The 14,924-nt window shown below is 35.8% G+C and overlaps 1 long non-coding RNA gene across 1 annotated transcript in view; it reads left to right on the forward strand.

The window, feature by feature from the left end:
• Nucleotides 1-5,514: 5,514 nt before the first annotated feature.
• LOC306655427 overlaps nucleotides 5,515-14,924 on the forward strand; it is a 70,221-nt gene continuing 60,811 nt past the window's right edge. Inside the window, exons 1-2 of the long non-coding RNA XR_013762257.1 lie at nucleotides 5,515-5,591; nucleotides 14,268-14,318. This is a non-coding gene — a long non-coding RNA (uncharacterized lncRNA). The remainder of the gene's footprint in view (nucleotides 5,592-14,267; nucleotides 14,319-14,924) is intronic.

Consider the following 14,924-nt stretch of genomic DNA (forward strand, 5'->3'; position numbering starts at 1 on the left):
TCCTTTGCTGAGAGAAAGCTTTTTAGTTTGAATCTATCCCAGTGGTTGATTCTAGCTTTTATTTCTTGTGCTATGGGAGTCCTGTTAAGGAAGTCTGGTCCTAGACCAACAAGGTGAAGATTTGGACCTACTTTTTCTTCTATAATAAACCCAGAATAGCTAAAGCAATCCTTAGCAGGAAGAGTGAAACAGGGGGTATTGCAATACCAGATCTTCAACTCTACTACAAAGCAATAGTAACAAAAACGGCATGGTATTGGTACCAAAATAGAAAGGTAGATCAATGGTACAGAATAGAAGACACGGACACAAACCCAAATAAATACAATTTTCTCATACTAGACAAAGGGGCCAAAAATATGCAATGGAGAAAAGATAGCCTCTTCAACAAATGGTGCTGGGAGAATTGGAAATCCATATGCAACAGAATGAAACTAAACCCATATCTCTCACCATGCACGAAACTAAACTCAAAATGGATGTGTGTGTGTTTTCATTGAGAGTGCATTGATTTTTCACAAGGATAATTGCTATGTATAAACCTTATAATTTTAAATTGCACGGCAATGTGAGAGACTAAAAAAAGAAAGCATTTGTTATAAATTTTAACCATCCCTTTAATTTTGGTTTGTTTGAGAGATACATTATTGGAACATTTGATGATAACTGAAATTCTAAATGTTATTACCTTAAGGTCATAATTAGTGACTGAATAAAACTCCATTATGCATGTATACCACATTTTCTTTACCCATTCATCAATTGATGGACACATATATGAGTTCCATAGTTTGGCTATTGTGAATGGGACTGCTACAAACATTAGTATGCACCCATCACCATAAAATATTAACTGTAGTGCTTTGGGATAAATACTGAGGAGTGGTACAGCTTGGTCAAATGGTGGTTTCATCCTAGTATTTTGAGGAAACTCTATACTGGTTTCCATAGTGCTTGCATGTTGGGGTCTTTAGCCCCCTTCCTCTTCTCCAACAGTGTAAAAGTATTCCTTTCCCCACATCCTTTCCAGCATTTGTTTGTATTCTTGATGGCTTCCATTCTAACTGGAGTGAGATGAAATCTTGGTTTAGTTTTGATTTGCATTTCCTAATTGCTAAAGATGGTCAACTTTATTTCATATATTTTTGGCCATTTGTATTTCTTCTTTTTTAGAATTGTCTGTTTAGTTTTATTTTCCCATTTATTAATTGGGTTATTTAAATTTTCTTGGTATTAAGTTTTTGAGTTTTTTATATATTCTGGATATTAATCCTATGTCAAAAGAGTAGCTAGCAAAGATTTTTCTCCCATTCTGCAGATTCTGTCTCACATTCTTAGTTGTTTCTTTTGTTGTATAGAAAAAAACAAACAAATTTGATGTCATCCCATTTATTAATTCTTGTAATATTTCCTCAGTTTTAGAAGTCTTATTGCAGAAGTCATTGCCTGTCCCAATATGTTGGAGCATTGACCCTATGTTTGTGTCTAGGAGTTGAATCATTTCTGGTCTAATTCCTAGGTCTTTGATCCATTTTGAGTTGATATTTTTCAACATAAAGAGATAAGGATCTCGTCTTATTCTTCTATATAGGTCTAACCAGTTTCTCCAGAACCATTGTTTAAAAGGCTGTTTTTTCTCCAATATGTGTTTCTTCACTTTTGTCCAGAATCAGATGAATGTATCTGTGTGGGTTTATTTCCATATAATCCATTCCATTTGTCTATGTGTCTGTTTTTATGCCAGTACCATGCAGTTTTTGTTACTGTAGCTCTTTAGAATAATTCAAAATCGGAGTGGTGTCTCCAGGATTGCTCTTTGGCTTTGAATTTGTTTTTTGTGTTGTGGGTCTTTTACTATTCCAAATGAATTTTAGGACTTTTTTTTCTAGTTTTGTGAAGAATGTCATTGATATTTTGATGGGGGATCACGTTGAATCCCTGATTGCTTGTGATAATGTGGCCATTTTAATGGTATTAATTCTGCCTCCATGAACATGGGAGGCCTTTACATCTGTGTCTTTTTCAATATCCTTCTTTATTATTCCATAGTTCTCATTGTCTTTTACCTCCCTGACTGAATTTATTCCTAGATATTTTTTTTGTGGCTATTGTGGATGGAATTGTTTCCCTGATTTCTTTCTTAGAAGATTCATTATTTGTGTAGATGAATGGTAGAGGCTTGTCATATATAACCTTTATAATGTTGAGGTAAGTTCCTTGTATCCCTAGTTTCTTCATTATTTATATCATGAATGGGTGCTGAATTTTTTCAAAGGCTCTTTCTGCAGCTATTGAGATTACTATGTGATTTTTGTCCTTAATTCTATTCATGTGGTGAATTATATTTATTGATTTGCATATGTAAAACCATCCTTGCATCTCTGGTATAAAACCAACTTGGTCATGATGTACACTCTTCTTAATATGTTGTTGAATGTAATTTGTTAATACTTTATTAAGGATTTTTGTATATAAATTCATCAGGGATATTGGTCTGTAATCTTCTTTTCTTGATGTGTCCTTATCTGGTTTTGAATAAGGATGATTTTTGACATTATATAATGAATTTGGAAATGTTCCATCCTTTCTATTTCATGGAATAATTTAAGGATCATTGGCCTTAGTTCTTTAAAGTTCTGGTAAAATTCAGCTGAGAATCCATTTGGTCTTGGGCTTTTTTTTGTTGAAGGCTTTTTAGTGGTCTGTCTTTGCCTGTAATGTGAGTTTCTTGAAAACAATATATAATTTGGTCTTGTTTTTTAACCCTATCTGCCAGCCTGTCTTTTAATTGGAGAGATGAGACCATTTACATTCAATGTTATAGAGAGATATTTACTAATTTCCTGCCATTTTGGCTTATTTCTAATGTTTAATGTGGTACTACTTCTTATTTGCTTAACTACTGTTCAAATAAAATTTGTTGTGCTTGCCTCACAAGCACGAGGCCCTGGGTTCAAATCCCTAGCACCACTAAATAAATAAATAAATAAACAAATAAATAAATAAATAAATAAATAAAATTTGTCCGTTTGTGGTCTCTGGGATTTGTTTTTAAGTTTCTTTTGTTTGTAGTATTTCTTTAAGTACTTTCTGTAATACTAGCTTAATAATCATGAATTCTTTTAGTTTCTGCTTATCTTGGAAGGTTTTAATTTTTCTTCTGATTCTGAAGGAAAGCTTTTCTGTATATAGAAATCTTGATGACAGTTATTTTCTTTCAGTGCTTGGAACACATCATTTCAAGCTGTCTTGGATTTTAGAGTTTGTGCTAAGAAATCAGAGGTAATTCTGATTGACTTGCCTCTAAATGGGACTTGATGTTTTATTATTGAAACTTTTAAAATTCTGTCTTTGTTCTTATGTTATTTGTCATGGAGAGGTTCTTTTGTGACTTTGCCTATTTGGGATTCTGAATGCATCCTGTATCTGGATGTCCATCTCATTCTCAAGGCTTAGAAAAATTTCTGTTATTATTTCCCTTAAGGGGTTATTCACATGTTTAGCCTGCATCTCACAAGTCTCTTTGATTCAGTGATTCTTCAATTTGATTTCTTAATGTTGTCTCAGAGTTTTTGTATATTCTGGTCATGGTTACTTATTTTCTTTTCTTTAATACTGTCTGAATGCTTAAGACTGGCCATTTTATCATCTTCCAGCTATGATATTCTATCTTCAGTATGATATGCTCTATTAAAGAGACTTTCAACTGAATATTTGATTTGACTTATTATCTTTCATTTCTAAGATTTATGTTTGGTTCTTTTTCAAAATCTTTGTCTCCTTAATGAACTTCTCATTCATATCCTACACTGATTTCCTTAATTCATTCAGTTGTTTTTCTGTGTTCTCTTGGAATTTATTGATTATTTTTATAATTGTTCTTTTGAATTCTTTATCTGGTATTTCACACAATCCAGTATCTTTGACTCACTTTCTGGTAAATTATGAGCTTTAGGAAGTATAATTTTACTTTGTTTTCCCTCCGTATTTCTTGTATTCCTGTGTTGAGTTTCATGTGTCCATTGGGATGGATTTCTTTTCCATCATTATGTGTAGTAGGGTACAGCGTTATCCTGCCAAAGTGCTCTAGGATATCAGGTGCTTGTGATTTTTTACAATGTATTTCCAAATAGATTTCACTTCTGATTCTTTGGTGACCATTAGTGTATTTTGATGCAATATATAGTGTCAGAGCTTGAGGATTCCATTTTCCTTGTAGGTTTTGAAAGACAGGGGTTCTTCTTGCAGATCTGGCAACTGTGTTATACACAGCAGGGGGTGTGGGCTACACCTTCTGTGGTTGCTCTTATTCATTTAACAACTCTATATTCTAAAAGGGTATGAAGTGATCTAGATTAAGACCCCTCATAGATGTCATTCCACAGCCTAGTCATTCTACATAGCCTTTCCTCCTTGGGGCTGGTCATTAGTTTGGGTTTGTTTTTTCTCTTCTCTTTTTTGTACTAAAGAATTGTTTAAGTTTGAGCATGGTTAGTGTGTATGTGAAGCAAGGTGTGTTCTCTCTTGGTGGGAGAGAACAGCAACCGTGTTTCTACCCATAAACTTGTAGAGTCTCTGTAGATGCACAGTGCCTCACAGAAAATGGGAAAACAAACAATAGCAACAACAGGAGCAAATAATATACACCACTAAAATAAGTAACAAGTATGTACTATTGCATTAACAAAACTAATTACTATAACAATGGGAATGGTGGGTTCAGCAATCGCCAACAGCTAAAAACAATAAGCAGCTATGAACTAGGTCTGACTTTCACAGTCTAATAACTGCAGTGGCATGAATGGCAGGGTCAGGAGTTTTGTAAACCAAATATTTCTAAGAGATGGTAAAAATATAGTTCATTAAGAGAAAGAAAAATGTGATAAGAAGATAAAAGAAAGTTTTAGAATGTTTAAAATGTGAACATTCACACTTCAAAAGAGATATAGAGTTAGGGTTAGGGAGGAGGGCAAGTATGGAGGAAGGAAGTACTGTATAGAGGGTAAAGAGGGGTGGGAGGGGTGGGGGGAAGGGGAAAAATAACAGAATGAATCAAACAACATTGCTCTATGTAAATTTATGATTACACAAATGGTATGCCTTTAACCCATGTACAAACAGAGAAACAACATGTATCCCATTTGTTTACAATAAAAAAAAAAGAGATATAGAAGTGATGGCTATAAAGAAGGAAAGGAAAAACAAAAGGAAGTATGGGGAGAGAGAGAGAGAGATAAGAGAATTTGACTATGAGAGGGGAAAGAAAGAAGAAAATCAAGAGAAAAAAATAAAAATAAAAATAAAACAAAACAAAAATAAACAAAGGGCCCTAACCTTCAAAAGACCAGACAAAAATAAAAATCATAAAAAATGAGCCAAACAGAAACAAATATGTGTGTGTGTGTGTGTGTGTATCTGTGAACTGATCAGCATAGAAAGAACAACAGGTAAAAAAAAAAGAGAAAAAAAGATTCTTAATGAAAAACTAGAGTTGTGTACCCTGAGGTGGCCGAAACTGAGTTGCCAGCTGGAGTGGACTAAAACAGAAGCTGGTTGAAATAATTTTCAACATCCCTTCTCACCAGTCTAAGGTAGGACAAAATGAGAAATACTATTGATTGGAATTTTGTCTAGACAGGCAAGATCGATGCACTCTCAGGATATGATGGTTGTACAGTTCTAAGTGGGGAGTTCTGGCAGATGGGGCTTAGCTCTAAAGAGGCCTTTGGGACCTTGTTGGCTGGCATCTGCTCTGGAGAGATTAGATCAACAGACTCCGAGGTGCAGGCAGATGCTGATCTCTGCTAGGAGTCTGGATCTCAGGAGCCTCGAGTGAATTCTACTTGTAGGGCCGGTAGCTGACCCTCCCTCCACACTCTGCCGCCCTCCAATATGACCTTCTTAGTCTTAATTCCCAGGTATTCACACTGACATGTTCAGTTTCCTGACCTTCATCTGTCCTGTGAGCCACAAGAAAAGGGAAAGCGAGTGGTGCTTGCCTCCATTTCACTCATATGATTCTTCCTGGGAATTATCATCTCTGTGCCTATTTTAGTCACCTAATCCTGGGTGCACCCTAGGCCACACAGTAGGCAGTTTCTAGGACACTGTGGCAATGTTTGCTATGATCTCCTGGGCTTTCTTAGCAGCTAGCGGCAGGGTGGCCTCCTCAAGATGACTTCCTCCTCAGCTCTCCACTTACCAGTTGAGAAATCCAGAATACTTTTCAAACAACAGTTTGCTGTGCAACCTCTAGATCATCTAAGTTCAGGCTGCTTTTCTATTCTGGTTTTCCATGCCAAATTTGTCCATTGTGCCTCTTTCTCAGTGTTATCCCTCCCCTCTGCAGTGAACCTGTGCCACTTCTTCTCCTACAGTCACCTTGTTCCAATGTATTCTTTCTTGTCCTTTGTTCGATGCACCTGGATGTCTGAGCCTCTAAGAGGCTCTGACTGATATTGAATTTCAGTGAAGTTCCTCTTCCTCCCACCTCACTGAGAAGCAGTACTCCTGCTGCTTGAATCTTGAGCCACAGAGCACCTGGAAACACAGACTTCCTCTCAACCACCATCTTGAATCTACTGATAATTTCTTTCTTCTGAATGCAATATAGTTTGAACAAAATGAAATTGATGATAAATTTTCCCCAAGTGAAATTATCAGCATTTTGCATTTTATATTGCACAGAACCCTAATCAAAGCACATTTGTTCTTTGTGCCAAATAGTAGGGCACATTTGTCAAGTGAACTCCCCAAAGGTTCGGGTGTAAAACAAGGAACAGCTGAGAGTGTATTGGCCTTTCTCATAACATACTGTATATTTGGAAAAAAGTTATAAGAATGGATCTTAGGTGTTTTCACCATAAATGTTGAAGGAGACAGATATTCTTATCCTAATTTTAACATTACACAATGTATATGTGTATTGTACCATCACATGGTAATCATTAAATATGAACAGTTTTGATGAGTCCATTAAACAATAAATTGAAAAGGAAAAAATAAATATTAAAAAAGTGAATAACCTGTGGAACTTGCAACCCCTTTAGTTCTGCCAGACCTAGAACAAAGTCAGCAAGGGAAAGGAGTGATGGGTATAGACAAGGTATGATTATGATAATCGTCCAAGTGATTTTAGTGATGCAATGAGGCAGGTAAGGCAAAGGAGGGAAAGACAATGAAAAAAGAGGGAATCCATAGATTGGAGATCTACATGTGGTTGGAGAATAACATGGGACATTTTCTTATTACTCTGTATCTCTGTGACAGCATAGGGACAGATATGGTATATTTTTTTGCATCAAATTATGAAAATATGTTGAGAATTTACTTGATTCAGAATAATTCTAATGGTTTCTTTCGCTCAAGAACAGTTTTCTTAAGGTCACTTATGGACTGGTATATGCATTTACAAATTGCGTCTCACATCTTCTAACCTTAATGTAAATATGTGAAACAAAAGAGACACCACCAAACTTGTTTCGTTACTCTTATTATTTAGTTTAGATGGTAATCATTCATGATCCTTTCTAGAAACATGCCTTTCTGCCTTATAAGTTTAATGACAAATACATCACCAGAAATTTTATTCCTGAAGCTTAACTGAAACCTTGTAAGGTTCTTTTTAAATTTTGCCTCTGAAGCGATTTTAATAAATTGCAAAATTCCCTCCAAGAGCATGGAGTGAAATATCATTGTGTTTTTTGCTGCCTTATTTACAAATTGACAAAATTAGTTTTTCTATTCAAAAGGAAGAAAAGAAATAAGTCAAAATCTTTCCATGAAGCCAGTAGATTCAATTCTAACATTTCCATATAGGTTATTTATTTAGATTTTGGCTAATAGACACTATTTGCTCTGCTGAACTGTAATATGTCCTAAAATATGTACATATTGCTGGAATTCATTTCACTTATGTCATTTGTACCTCCCATATAGAAAGCCCACATAAATAATCCACAACTAGAGCTGGTACAGTGGAAGCAACATCCCATCACTCACTCTGCACAACTGGGGGATAATTTCAGTGGATGCTTTCTCTTTATTGCTTTGTTAAACAAAGCTTTCTGTTTACAACACACTTAGAGAAAATATCACCATCAAATACAGTGAATGGTGCAAGAGCAGTCGATATGTTTTCTGCACTTTGAATTCCACAACTCTAGAAAATTCACTTAATCTCTTTACAGTTCATACTTCAATCATGAAACTGGTGGGGGAGGCAGTGACCTACTGAGCTGAGGAATTTATGAACACCACAGCTCGTTTATTTGTGTGTTTTCTTTGTTTTGGGTGCAGCATGTTTTTGCTCATTTCCTTGCTCTTTTATATCATCTTCAAAAAAAATCTACAGGAAAAGGGAACAGACAGGAAATAAATGCATAATTTTTAAACTTCGGTTCCTATATTTATAAATAACTAGAAACTTACAGGGTTTACAGTTATTTTTTTTCTAAGGCAAACTTTCTAATTTTATCTTATACCCTGAAAACCTCTTTTCTGTGGGCGTAATTCTTCTATTATTAATAAAGACATTCGACCCTGAACTTCAGCACACACTGACATAGAGGGCGGGGTGAGGGTTCTGGAAAAAACGGGGGATGTCAAAGTCGGAAAATAATGATCACCAGTGACTTTGGACAAGTTTAGTTAATCTCCTTGAACTTCAGATTTCTTGTCTTTACAGATAATTGGTGGCAACAAAATATGTCCTGAGAAGATTATAATGAAAATGAGAACTATATTACTGGTCAAGTAGAAGGGACAGAAAACATCTTTATCAATATGCCCTAAGGTTGAAACCTGCATTCTGTCTGAGCGCTGAGAAGTCTCCACGAACTTTTAGTTGTTAAATAATAAAGCAGAAGTAATGTCTGCTTTATCTACCTTAGGGACTAATTCAGAGAACAAAAAGTAATGACATTGTCTTTGTTTATTGCAAAATGCTATGGAAATTAATGTAACTAATGTTTATTAAAATTCTGCTGACTTTTTAAATTATTAGTTTGTTTTCATATTTGAATAGACTTGGTTAGTTCAAAACCTTAATGAAATATTAGATGTCAAGCATACACAGGTGAATAATCCATCTTCATAATTTTTCTCCACTGCTTTCTCATGTTGTACCAGAGTTGGCCTCCATCAGGACCGAGAGCAGGGGAGGGACATCTTGCCTGGTTCTCTGGGATGCTCACTGTGTGAGACACTTCTAATTTCATGCTGAAATTCATCCTTTTGCTCACTATTTTCATAAATTACTTCTTAGCATGAAGGATAAATTTTAAGCATTTAAAAATGCACCACAATATAAAAATTAACAATTTTGAAACTTTTGCAGCATGACGATGAATTTGGTCATTTTTATGATAAATTTTGGAGGAACTATCTATTTCCATATTCCATTCAGTATCTTTCAGGTACCCAGTTTGTCATAATCCCATTAGTTTCCTAAATTAATTTGCCAATGCTTTCCCTGCATATCTATAATTATTCAGGTTTATATTCATCAACTGCATAACATTTCCCATCTGTTGCAAGATTTGCAATTGTAGTTGGCCCTGTGTTTTGCTTTATCATCAGTTTTACAATATCTGACAATCAGCAAGAAACAGATCGAACACTGACATAATGGGAGAAAATAGAGGACAGTGATCAATTCATCAGTGAGCATGCTTTGCAACCTATACAACTTGCAACTGCATGAACTCAGATAAGAAATATAGGAGATCACCTATGACTGTGTTACAAATACTATTATCATTCTTGTTCTTTTTTTACATATGAGAAAACTGAGGCTTAGTTCTTTAGACAAAGTTGCTAAGATTACGTGGCATTTTTGTATGGCAGAATCAAGATTTGAGTCTGTATCTGAACTTCAGAGCTCTTAAGACAAAATAGAATTTACAATTTGATAAAGAATTTTCAAGGAAAAACTAAGAAAGAGGAAATAAATCAAGAAAATAAAACTATCAATGAAGTATATAATTATATGATCCAAACTATTATTTTTTAACAAATTCAGGAAAGGGTATTGGGGCCATAAGATTAGAGCAGATGGAGAAAGTAGAAATTATTTAAATGTCCTCATTCTCTAGATGAAGAAACTTGAAGTCAGGTAAATTGATTGCCTCCAACCATATGGTCACTTACTGGGGGAGATGTGTCTTAAAACTAAAACTCCTTGCTTTTTTCAAGATAAACTCATAACTAAAAATAATTTATATCCTATCTGTGGTATTAGAACTTTTTAATAATGTTCATTGCGAAGTTTTTCAAAACTGGGTAAAGACCATGAGAGAGAATATGGACTTTGTATTACAGTGACATAGTGACATAGAAGAGGAAGAGGGAGAGAAAAAAGGAGAATGACACCCACTAACTCCCCCCATATGGATTTTAGTGTGTCAGGAACTGTTGGGTCCCATGGATGCAGAATCAGAATAGTCAATCAGCTGCAGAAGCACATCTATGGATCAGGATAATGTAGTAAAGGCAGCTCGAGAGGCAAATCACAAAGCTGCAACACAGTGTTGGAAAGAAGACAGCTTGAGGGATTTCCACTGGTCTTTGTGGCACTTTATAGAACAGGTGACATTTAACATGCACCCAAGGGAAGGAAAGAGCAGCAAAGGCATGAGGTATCAGAAAGCAAAGTATGTTAAAGGAACAGAAGGAATTCAATGGGGCTCTAAACACTTACATGAAAGTCTCAGAAATGTATACTGAAAACTTTTTGGCTGGTGACAAGTGTAGAATCATTCTGTTCAGAAGTTTTTACTCGTTTCAAATTTTGCTTAAGAAAAAACCCTTTAGAATGCATTTCTACTTTCCTAGTATGAGCATTGGCAATCTCACCACGAACATCCACATTTTGATAATTGGCAAAGTTACATGTTGACCCCCCACAATTAAACAATGTACCATTTTGGCAATGCTTTGCTTTAACATCTTTTGAAGAAATGCCTAGGCAACCAAACTATTTGCTTTTCAGTTATGAACAGAAGTTCACTCAAGTAACACTGACTAATTGTGAGCTGATGCAATAAGAATCTTCATAGTCCCATAAATAAACCCCCTCAAAAAAACCATCCCCATTTTGATATCTGTTGTTTACTGTGTTTCTCACTCAGAATATTTATCATTCATAGAATTTACTTATTTATTTATAGTTTTAGATATAGAAAGCAAAACATTTTTCTTGTTTCTTAGCATTTCTGATGCTCCTATGGAAACCCTTGGCTAAGTTTAAGTTTGCATAAACTTGGGGCAAACCTATATCAAAACAGCTTATGTGTCTTCCTTCTTCCTTTCTCCTAGCCCTGAACAAACTGGGTCTGGAGGGAAGTGATGATATCTTATCTTAGTATTTCCAGCATCTGGCACTTAGTAGGTATGTAGTTAATAGAAGTAGATGAATGAGAATAAGTGGATTAAACTGTAGTGAAAGCTCTATAGAGATGAGGATCAAGATTCTAGCCAGAGTGAGTCTGGTAAGAAGAAAATTTAATTGTCTAAGAAGAAAGATGATCTGACATGCTGAGATTTGGGGGATCCAAAAATAACACTTTTGTAACCTCCTTACGAATTTGTGAAAAAGGTACATAAAACATGAAGATTTAAAAAATATTTTGAGAAGCCATTTGGAGATGATGACTTAAGTCTGCTGTCAGACTTAAGTACTCTGCAGGTACTTCATTCTAGTGGTAGACAGATTTAGGACCCTCCCATAGGGGATTCTCTGTACTCCTTGTTGGAGAGTAAATCAGGTCTTACTTTTTCACTGTAGAAATATAAATTGCATAGCTGTGGCGTGCCAGACAATAGAGATTGATGCTAAATAATTTCTGTGCTCACATTATTGGACTGAGGTTAATGGATGATTGCAGTACAGTGTTGTAGTGAACTGGAAGGTATTAAGGGAGAAGCAGGAGGATCATAGAGCCTGGATTTTTAGAAGCCCAAGGAAGTTTCTCATGAGATGTGCAAGATGTGGCTTGAAGAAAGTAAGAGTTTTGTCTAAAGGAGAAGCATGTTCTGGGACCCTTATGGTTTTGACAATGCATAAAAACATTATCTTAAAAAGTTGGGAGGGTATAAAATATGAATGGAATGAGAGAGGCAGGAAGAAAAAAAAACAGGCTATGAATCAAAATAAGCCATGAAAGTTTAGTAAGTACAAAATAGATTGGAAGGACCCTTGCAAGCTTGCAAGCAAATTTAGGTTCTTTTAGACTATCTCTTAAAGAGAATAGTGAATAAATGGTTCCAAGCACAGGAGTGATACAATATATCAGCCACTGTGTGAAATGTGCTAAAAAAGATGGTGAAAAAACATTTGGGAAAGTAGAACTCCAGTGGAGGCAGGGAGGCTGAGAGAATCTGACAGATCTAAGACAAGAAAGATGCAAAGTTAGGAGAATCAGCAGCAGGTTAGTGAGGAGGTTTCCACTGGAATTCTCTAGTTCAGGTGGGAGGTAGGTTGGGCCACTTTCTAATCAGGGAAATGGGGAGTGTCTTTTAGATTGCTGAGATAGGGATGTCTAGGGAGACTTTATCATAGCTATGTCCAGCCTTCAGTGCCGATACAAAAAATGAAACAAAGGAGTGTAATCTGAGATGCAGACAAAGATTTGAAGGATATTAATATAAAAGGGTAGCTTGATTAGATGTTGAAGGTGCAAAATTTAAAGTGGAAGAAATACTGAAATGTTCCATTTGAAAAATTAACTAAGATATAAAAACAATTTTGAAAAACAGATCCTGTCTAGGGAGGCTATTACAAAAGATTCATTCCTCTTGGGTAATTATTTATAAATAATTGTTGGCAAATCTAACAGCCAAGGTACATTTACTACACAACACGAGCTGCAACTGCATCTGGCTGTCATGGGTTTATTTGCTAATGGAGGATTTTTTTTTTTTTTCAGTTACAGCTGGAATAAATATCTCCCATGTTCCTCTTATCCCAAATATGTGATCTGGAACAGCTCAGCACAATTAGTAACTTTAGTTCAGAACACTGGCAACATTGAAATAGCCAAGTGTGATATCCATAACAAATTAAGATGCAAGCTAAGTATTCTCAGGGTGACTTGGATCTGTATGATAAGTTCCCCCATTGATCACATTCTCATGCAGCATTTTAGAGCTTGTCATTAGAAAACAGAGGCTCAATAATCAAGATGTGGCAGAGAGCTGAGTTAGTGGATTTTACTGCTGAAAAACATAAAACAACTCAGTCACTACCACAGCAAAGATCTTTAAGGCTCAGAAGGACAATGTTTTTAACTATGGGTCAATGTCCATGGTGAATTGTGAAATCACTTTGGTGGGTTACAACTTGCTTCTTCTTGTTTTAACTGAATAGAATAAAGTAGAATAAACTGGATAGAAAATATCAAAGTACATCACACATAGAGCAATGAATGTTGTTTTCTGAAACAATAAACATAGATGGGATCAGAGAATAAAGGCATTTTGGTAATAAGAACGTGAGCAGAAGTAGGAAGGAGGAAAAACTAAGGAATGTGTGGGGAATGGTAAGTTGTTCATGATAGCCATTGTTGAGTGTGATACTGATGATTCATGGGAGATAAAATGGGATGATTATTTGGGCCCATATTGTACTGAGTCATGAAAAGCAACTAAAGAATTGGTACGTTATTCAGTAAGGGTAGAGAATCATGATGATAGCTATGGGGAGGGTCCTATACAGGATCAGTGGCAGTGTGATAATAATCCAGACACAAGGAAAATAAAATCTATGCATGCCAAATTTCTTCCTGCCTCAGGGTTTGACGCACTAAGCTCCTTCTGCCTGAATCACTCTCCACCACAGCTTCTTTGACTGTATTCTAGTTGTTTTCTTCTTTTTTCTCATTTATCAGTTTGATTCCTTCCCCAGGAGAAGCTTCTTGATCTCCAAGACTCCCATAATATGTGTCACACTTATGGTCAAATAGTGAACATTATTATAATAATAACATTATTATAAAATTTCAGTGTCATTTCAGAAGGAATTAGTCTAACTCACAGAAATATCCTTAGCACTTTGTTTGCCTTGTATGCTACTGGGGATTTACCTTGTGTTGACTAAATAAAGGAGTAGTGTCAGTTATCATAGAAAGAAAACTAAATGCAAGGGACACTGGAAAAGAAAACCAGTAAAGACTCAGGGATTTGCTGTGCTTGAAAGCAAAGAAAAGGAAAGAACCAAAGGTTCAGTCTTTCCTCCTTTTTAATAAACATTTTTTCCACATATGCTCTAGGTCAGGCACTGCACTGGGCCTGGAGAAGACTGAGATGAGTCGCATGCAGAGGTGAGTAAGACAATAACATCACGACACTCATAGTTGGCAATTAGACCATATTCGTACATAACATTTCCTGTGAGCCAGGTACTATTCAAAGCATTTCATCTATATTCATTTGATCTTTTTATATGGTAGGCGAGTGCTGTTATTATCCCTATTTTGTAAATAAGGAAACTAAGCCAAAGAGAGGTGAATACTTTGATAAGAGGTGAATACTTTGATAAGAGGTAGAGCTGGGCTTTGGTTCCTTCTTCTTTACTACACTGTATTACTTCTCCAGTCTGGAGTCAGGGACACAGATAACAGGTGGCCACAGAAGCATATTATATATATGCACATGCATGATTCAGAAGTAGTACAGAGAAGAAAGTGCTTGTGTATCCAAAAGGACAAGAGAAGGAAAGATTGCCGGGGGAAGTAATGTGAAACTGAGTTTTGAGAGATACATTGGAGTTTGCCTTGTGGAAAAAGTGATATGGGATGCGTTCTAGGGGCCAGCATTCCAAGAAAGGGAAATATGAAACTATGTGATGTTTAGGGGGAGTCAACAATCAGTGTAGAATTTCTGGAAAATTCCTGGAGGCCAAGGACACAGATGAAGCTACTAGAGAC

The sequence above is a fragment of the Sciurus vulgaris genome (assembly GCF_902686455.1).
Source record: "Sciurus vulgaris genome assembly, chromosome: 1".
Taxonomy (NCBI): Eukaryota; Metazoa; Chordata; class Mammalia; order Rodentia; family Sciuridae; genus Sciurus; species Sciurus vulgaris.